Genomic DNA, 8,901 nt, shown 5'->3' on the forward strand with positions numbered 1-8,901 from the left:
AATTACGATTCTTACACTAAAAATTAACAGAGAGAGAAAAAAGGAGTGTACAAACCAAATGGTAATTCAACAGCAAACGAAAATGACTCGAGATTACAATATGCCATTAGATATTTCCAGAAAAGAACATTACAAAAACCATTTTAAACTATATGAATCAATACAAAATAAAAGTCTATAAAAATCATGAACTGCTTCAATAGGGAACACTTAATTCCTCTCACTAATTAAGTTGCTCTTTTTATTGATTTATTTTTAATTATCGTCCATTCTCATTCACTGCCTCACTCTCACATCTGTTCACCTTAGCTATATTTACGCATGAGCTAAAATGGCAAACTTCGATAGTGGATATAATTGAAAATGGACGAAATAATAAATGAAACCTTCAAAATTATGTAGGTAATTGCACAGGGAATGAAAAATATATAGAGAAAGCCAACTGTTATGTCTATAACCAGTAAGTACACTCAAGTCATCGTAATCCAGAAACGTTACGATTACACCAAGTCAAACAATTATTCGAGTCAATATTTACCTCAGACCTCTACGAACAACTGAAGCTCTGATAAGATAGACGAGAGAAGAAGTGACACACATAATAGGCGAGGTGAATAAAGGTAACAGGGTGTATGTAAAACAAGTTTGCAAACTTAAGATTGTCTGACTTTAGCGCTGCAGGAAAAAAAAATTATAATTTGCATCTTTACTTGCATAATTATCATACAAAAGCCTATCATATGTGGAGGGTTTTGGCTATGTTCAATTAACTTTCATTACCAATATTTCAATCAAAAATCAATTTAACTGATCTCCAATAAACTAAAAGAACCAAATTTAAAAGAGGAGCATTCCATCACTATGCTCTGCAGCTCAACTGGGCTCGCCATAATGTGTTGTTCTTAATTATTATGAAAATAGCCAAGATAAAGATATATATAAACAGTATATAAGCCTATATATACAGTAATATATATATATATATATATATATATATATATATATATATATATATATATATATTTACACAAATGCGTTTGAGTGTAAGGTAATAACTATTTTCCCGTAACAGGTAGTGACAACAAAGAACAGAAAAAGAATCCCCATCAAATTCATTTTAAAAGCTGGATCTGTGCAGAACACTTATTGTATATATTACCCATATCATACACCTACAAAATAGGCTCATCTGCACTGTGGTGAGTAGAGGCCAATGATTTCTAATACTTGTTTTACTCAATCAGCCCTTTCTGTCTCCTCCACATTTCACAAAACACTGTTCAATGTTTCCACGTTGCAAAACTCTTAAAAATGTTTTCACTGGTCTTTGCATTATCTACTCACTGTCTGCAAACATTAACGTTACCATACCATACTACAATCTCCGACATTTGTATCTGTATCTAAAGTCCTTTCTAAATTATCTCTCTCCATCCATAAAGAAATCGAACAGCCACATAGACAAAATGTATCGGCCACGTTTTCAGACTAGTCTCATGCCTGAAAAGCATAACGTAACCTTCACAAACTTCATAATTAATATCGGTCTTAACCATTTATTCTCTATGACAGATAGTCAACAACTTCCTCATTGCCTACCAATTCTATTGTACCAACCGTGTGTCACACGATCGTACATAGTTCATTTTGTGTATATATTATGCTTGTATCTTCGCTCTTCCCTTGCACTAAAAAGAACCAGAATAAACATGTCTGCTTTTCTCCTCTGTAACAGTGTCGATTTTTTAACATGAAAATTCTTGTTGCTTTGAGATTTTGTATATAAAGGAGTGTTCTACAATAAACTCCCTCAGTTGCTTTCATCCTGTCTTTGAGTCACCACCTTTCTCCTGCCCCGTCACATTGGTCACAGTGACCCCAGAGTGACTCGCTCCTCCCGCCTCCCCCCCCCCCGCCCCCGTCTCTCACCGTTACTATGACGCCGTCAACGCATACCTTCTGCAGCAGTACTCGCCGTCGCCAGCCGCCCATATAGCAACGCTTTTTCAGCTCTCTCAACAACCGTTGGGGGACCAAAGGGCTTCGCTCACCCCCGGGGAAAATGACCAGTATTACTCACCTGCAACCTGCCGCAGACGGCTCTCCTCGTGAGGTGAACCTACTTCGTGCCTTTTGGGTGAGCCGTTTACCCAAACCTGTACGCTCTGCCATACCCGATGTCGATAGTTTACCCATAAAGGACTTGATGACCAAAGCCAACACCCATATGGACAGTCACTTCATGACCTTCAAAACCTCCATCAACGCCTCCACTCGTAACGAAGAGGACACCTACTCAACTTCAACCGAAGCTGACGTGAATGCCCTAGGACACACACGCCTATGAATGCCGTAGGACACGCCTATGAATGCCGTAGGACACGTCTATGAATGCCGTAGGACACACACGCCTATGAATGCCGTAGGACACACTCGCCTATGAATGTCGTAGGCCTATGAATGCCGTAGGACACACACGCCTATGAATGCCGTAGGACCGTAGGACACATGCCTACCCCGTGACGAGCCGGAGCGGCAACAAAGCCACCCATCATCCACGACTCGCTCGCGCCCCAACCAACGACTTCTACAGTCACTCACTGCCGCTAATCGGCCGGAGTTTTTGCTACTACCGCTCCAGATTCAGGGCGCCCTATTTAACATGTTCAGTATGTCATTTTTAAGGGGGGAGCCATGTACCAACCGTGTGTCACACGATCGTACATAGTTCATTTTGTGTATATATTATGCTTGTATCTTCGCTCTTCCCTCGCACTAAAAAGAACCAGAATAAACATGTCTGCTTTTCTCCTCTGTAACAGTGTCGATTTTTTAACATGAAAATTCTTGTTGCTTTGAGATTTTGTATATAAAGGAGTGTTCTACAATAAACTCCCTCAGTTACTTTCATCCTGTCTTTGAGTCACAACCTTTCTCCTACCCCATCACACTATCATAAGCTTTTAACGAGCTCAAGTATGCCAATACTATCATTTTCCTCTTAATTTTCTTACTTGCCACACACCTATTTCGTTATAAAGCCTTGAACTAATATTACTAGCCTAAAATGAATGGTTACAAAATAGACGTTGATGATATGTAAAAGTATTCGGGAGTAAATATAGTCGATTAATGGTAGCAACAGAAAGGAAGTCCCATAGTAGGTGAAGCATTAAAGCTGGCAGGGGTATAATGCGAAAGATTGTGAAAAGACTTGAATTGTCTGTGAAAGCCTGGGTTGGTACGTAAAATAACTAACGGGGTTAACTTCTCTTATGGAAATCAAATGTGGATGGTTAATGCGAATAAAGTAATGAAAAAAAAATTATGAACGGTTTTCGTAGTGTATGCAATATACCTAGAATTCATAAGGCGAGACTCATGGAGATACGGAATTGGATATTTACAAATGGTGTGTTCTTGTTGAAAGAATGGAGTGCGATTGGTTAATGGTTTTCTTAAAAAGGCAGAAGAGTCCAAAACAGGAAAAAAAAAAGTTGGATAGACGACGTGTAAAAGAGGGCCTTAATATCTAAAAGCACTAAAATGCAATATACGTAGAACAGTGTGCATTTGTTTGATGTGGATTGGCAAGAAAACTTAAATATAATAGAAAAAAACTTACAGTAAGTACTTATACACCCTCATTAATCTATTCTTAAAAATGGAAAATGGAAACACCGCAACTCAGGGCATAATTCGACCAACACTGACTGAATTTTAGGAGATAATCTGAGAATCAACACACCATGATATATTTCATCGCATTTATCTTTAAAAGTTTGTGTGATATATTTTGTTTGAACTTTATGTCTAAATGAAGCACTATATTTATTACATTTTGATAGTTATTCCAGATAAAAAAAATATGACCAATCGTTTTGTAATTAAATATTCATTCAAAAAGAAACTGGAAAGGATATAGAAAATAATCATAGAGAAAGAAATTAGAGAAGAAATTATAAAAAAGAAACATGGTTCGAATTAGAAACAACGCGAATATGACAGCAGGAAAAAAACAAAACCATAAAACCTATCACCATAAAAATCCTGTCAAATGTGTACGTGATAAACTACCAAAATCTAAATAATCGATGGAGTAAAACTCACAACAATCTTTAGGACAACAGCGAACATTCGTTACCAGATGTACGATTTCTAAATGCAAACAAATGTCATAGTAAAATTTCATTATATAATATTTAAATATATTCTATACGTTATCAAATGAATTTAAAAAGAAAATACCATAACAATTTATATCATGTTTGTTGTGCGATTCATTACTTAATTAGCACCGCGGCCCCGCTACGATTACTCAATTGTGGGTAAAATACATTTCAAATGACGACAGGAGGAGAAAGGTGCAATTCAACTTTTTTTGCAAAGAGCCATTGTGATAGTTTATAACAATAAACTAACAGGTATAGCGGATTCCAATGAAATGATAATAAACAAGTTTGCTATGTCAAGGGACCGACCCACCCATCCTCTATAGTACCATTACAATCAAACCCGCCATACTTTTTACTAATATCACTACTACCATATCCAAAGTAGTTCAAATTAGTGTATCCTACCGTTGTGTAAAATTGGCAATCCCTACACCTTAATCTATCACGACCAATGATTTGGAGCCAATAAGCAACATCAAATAACCTTCAATTAGATTAGCCACTCTTGCTCAGTAAGCAGGTAAATATACATTTTTGCACGGATCATATATTATCATAAAATATTCATTAAACCGATTCTAACAAAAATTCTGTATCAATTATTTCTCTTAAAAACAACCATATGATTCAATGTAAAGCATCGAAAATCATTTATTCCTTCGCGAGGGTGAATAAAAAATAGCAAATAGATTAACAGCAGCAAAGTAGTATTACAAGTGTAAGGAGTTACAAGAAAGTGTTATAAAGATGAACAATTAAAAATTTTATGGCATCAAGCATCATAACGGCTATACAGATTGATCTGGCCACGGTGACTAAGCCAGTCTTGACCATCCAGCTTATTTTCCGTAGTTTTCCCATCTCATTTCTTCAGGTATTAAAGAAGAAAGGGAAATAAGCGCAATTTCTTATAAAGGGAAAATGAATGCCATTCAGATGAAAGTGCAATGTCAATCAGGTAAAGCTGCGAAAATTACCGTCGACACAACATGTGTTGTCCGTTTGGAAAGGTAGGCCTTAGGAATGAGTTTCTGTCCACTTTAAATGTGCGCTGCTGTGACTACTTGATATCTATTTTTGTATAAGTCGTAACCTTGAGGAAAGGGGGTTTGGTTCTAAGATCCTTATGCTAGGTTATTTCATTTACGTTTGGCGAAAAAATGGCCTATTCCAAAACAGAATAACCAGCAACCAAAATATCTTCTTATACTTTTTATATGTGGTTAACAATTTCTAAAAAAGGTAAGTCTGTATGATACCGGTTATTATTTATACTGACATATACGTTAATGGAGTCATGTTAGGCCTAAAAGTATTTCATAATTATTGTCAATCATTAAGTCTCAAAGTTTGACTTTTACTATTAACATGCACAAATGCAGTGGCGTTATATGTAATTAATGCACGGAAGTCGGGAGAAAATAAACTAGTTTTATTGGAAAAAACGCAATAATTTCATGAAGTTAAAAACCATGAAGTTTCTTGAATAAATGCGTTTTCGGTTTTATGCAAAAGATGGCATTTGCAGCCAATTTAATAGGTTTAATGCAAAATAGAAAAAAAAAAGAGGATCGCCGTATTGTTTTCACATTTGAAACATACCACAGTCCCGTTACAAAACAGGGTCAAGAAAAGGTTTAATAATAAAAATAACGTGGTGAGAAGAGACCAAAAAAAAAAAAAAATCATGAGAAACAACAGGCAGAATTCAACGGGACGCAGAATGACCATTAGATTACTACAGTGCACCACAAAGTACACACTACAGACAGTAGCCCGTTTTCGGTACCTGGATTTGTGAATCTGTCATATGACCTGGCATTAGGGTATGGGAGACCATTCATCAATCATCACCCAGCTGCAATGGGGGAGAACCTCGTGGTTGTAATATGAAGTACAAGTTAGGAGGTTGGACAGCCAGATGGAAGATTGAACGGAGATTTAATAGAGGCTAGAGTGAAAACGCTTAAAGTAAAGCTAACAGTATAGTGAAATGCTCGAGATGCACAGACGGCACTACACCTGTATACTCGGGCGCACTAATCTCTCTTATTTCTCTTCCTGTTGTTTTGTTAAAGTTTATATAGTTTATATAGGAAATATTTATTATAATGTTACTGTTCTTAAAATATTTTATTCTTTCCTTGTTTCCTTTCCTCACTGGGCTATTTTCCCTGTTGAAGCCCCTAGGCACTATTTTATAGTATCTTACTTTTCCAACTAGGGTTGCAGCTTAGCAAGTAATAATAATAATAATAATAATAATAATAATAATAATAATAATAATTGGAGGTTCAATGTCGCACAGTAATTATAAAAATAGCCTAAATTAAAGGTTAAAAAATCGTGGAGATGAGACTTATTTCCTGTTACGATCTTGAAGATTTCACAATAATGTATTGGGGGCCTAGTTATCACAATGTGCATAATATTCTCTCAACTTCCTTGGGCTTATCAATTATGATGTTTAAGTACTGGCAGTTGTGTAATACGAAAACGCTCAGGAAACGTAGACTTTATACGATAAATTGGCCGTATAAAATTCAAATAACGTCACACTGTAATAATATTACAAAAGTTATTATTCTAAAATAATCCTCACTTCTATTCGAATCATAAAATAAGTATCACAGAATATATGCGAATTAGAGGGAAACGTAAGCCTGCCTCAAGATAATGTTTGGGAGTGGAACAATACGGTAAGGAGACGAGACCGGAGAAGCCCTTCCGCGCCCAGATGCAAGTGCGTGAAAAACCACAGTTGCAATATGAAGCTTCGTTCGTTCGTTCGTTTTAGATTTGCTCGCATCAAGGCGGACCATGGGGTAGTAGCCCTTAAGTGGCAGCGAGAAGCTGATCATATTCTTGTTAGTGTTACTGTGATTGATCGGCACAGGATGATGATGATGATGATGATGATGATGATGTAGTGAGTCAGAAGTTGGAATCTGGGGAAGTGCAAAGCAACTTACTGTCTTCCCAAATCCGTCCCTTCGTCGGTCCAGGTACATTGCTTTTTTTCTTATAAGACCGGGGTAGAATGTAGTTTGTTGGGACAGGCGATATATTTAGAGTGCTGCCGATCGCTTTTGTGTGTGTGTGTGTAGGAGAGAGACCTACGAAGGGGGGTCAGGGCGCTTGCCCCTGGCTAGAGGTTGTGACCTGGGAATTACTAGGTTAGGTTAGGTGGGTTTGTAGTGTTTGTATGATAGCGACAGTGTTTGGGGGGTCCGTAAGGTCCTTAGGAAGGTAAGGACATGGCTTCTGGGGGTTGCTGGTTAATTCCTTTTGATACCTTGCGTGTCCGAACAAACTACAAAGGCTCCTAAGACCGTCCTAACAGGACGACGTCGAATTGGGGAGTCGAAATTGGTGGGAGGAGACTCAAGCGAGATAGATGAAATGAGGCATGAACGGAGGTAAAGCTGGAGGCTTAAAATTGAACGCTGCTCGGGTAGGCCGAGGGGACCCATGGCTCTCGGTCGCTACGGGGTTACACGCAAGACCCAAGAGAGTGCCAACGTTGTACTGTGTGAGGGGCCAGGTGGCATACCCCGTCTGTGGGATTTGCTGTAATAATACTTCGATATGATACATTTGAATATAAGTAAAATTTATGTTCAACTCCTTAACCACATTTCGCGACTTGAAAAAGGCCGTATAGATAAACCTTTACGTTTCGTTTGACTGGCTTTTACCACCATTGTTCCGCTCATTTCCTCATACTACCAAACCTTGTAACTTTTAATTCGCCGAGCAAATGCTGGATTTCACCTGCGGCACCTGTGGACTGAATGACCTACCAAGCCCCAGTACCACGTAGGCCTACAAATTAAAATAAAACAACCAATGTACCTTAGAATGACAGGGTAAAATAACTAGGCCTAAGGTCAAACGATTGCATCAAGCCAACCCATGTAGCACATACAGATAGCAAGTGCAATATATAGGCCTAAGACCAACTGCATTCATAGCATTAACCACCTAAGATCAGCTGCTCCAATAAATTTACATACACTGTTTGAACAAAATATCTACGTACAAATAATTGGAAAACCATGATTTAAAAAACAGGACGTTTACCTTAAATCTAAACCCGCTACGGTGGAGCCCCAATTACGAGCTGGCGCACAGTTATAAAGTCAACTCGTAAGTGTCAAAGTGAGTCGTTTCAAACATTCGAACGGTTACACAACTAGAAGGAGAAGGGTGGGGGGGGGGGGGGGGCAAGGGAGTAGAGTGGGAGGCGCTAGGGGATGGGGAGGGGAGGGAGAGAAGATGTCTTCCTATACATCTTCCACTGTCTTGGTTTTACTCGAAAACCTAAACAATTTAATTTAATGAAGGATTTTTTTCTTTTGGTTTCGCTCATACCGTGAATGAAAATAAGATAAGTAATAAGAGATAAAATGTTTGTATGATTCGTATGTATATCATGTATTCCTGGGAGTAATAATCTCTTTTTTTTTCAGGTAGTAATTTTGTAGTACCTGTTTCATTAGCATAGATTTATTCATCAATAAAGTACATAAGTTAAGCGTGTATCTTAAAGTTATGTTGATTATTGTTACGGAGGTTCTCCTTAAATGTGTTTTGTTGATGCGTGTGTATTTAAATATTAAGAGGTTTCCCCGAGCAGGGGATGGACTAAACAAAAACAATTCAACTGCCAATATCATAAATTCTTTCATTCCACAAGTTCGGGTGCTTTATACGCCTACAAATA

The 8,901-nt window shown here is 37.7% G+C and overlaps 1 long non-coding RNA gene across 1 annotated transcript in view; it reads right to left on the reverse strand.

Annotated features, from left to right (window-relative positions):
- LOC137631564 (uncharacterized) overlaps nt 1-8,331 on the reverse strand; it is a 14,176-nt gene extending 5,845 nt beyond the window's left edge. The window contains exon 1 of the long non-coding RNA XR_011041908.1: nt 8,259-8,331. This is a non-coding gene — a long non-coding RNA (uncharacterized lncRNA). The remainder of the gene's footprint in view (nt 1-8,258) is intronic.
- Nucleotides 8,332-8,901: the final 570 nt, after the last annotated feature.

The sequence above is a fragment of the Palaemon carinicauda genome, chromosome 40, assembly GCF_036898095.1.
Source record: "Palaemon carinicauda isolate YSFRI2023 chromosome 40, ASM3689809v2, whole genome shotgun sequence".
In the NCBI taxonomy this organism is placed as follows: domain Eukaryota; kingdom Metazoa; phylum Arthropoda; class Malacostraca; order Decapoda; family Palaemonidae; genus Palaemon; species Palaemon carinicauda.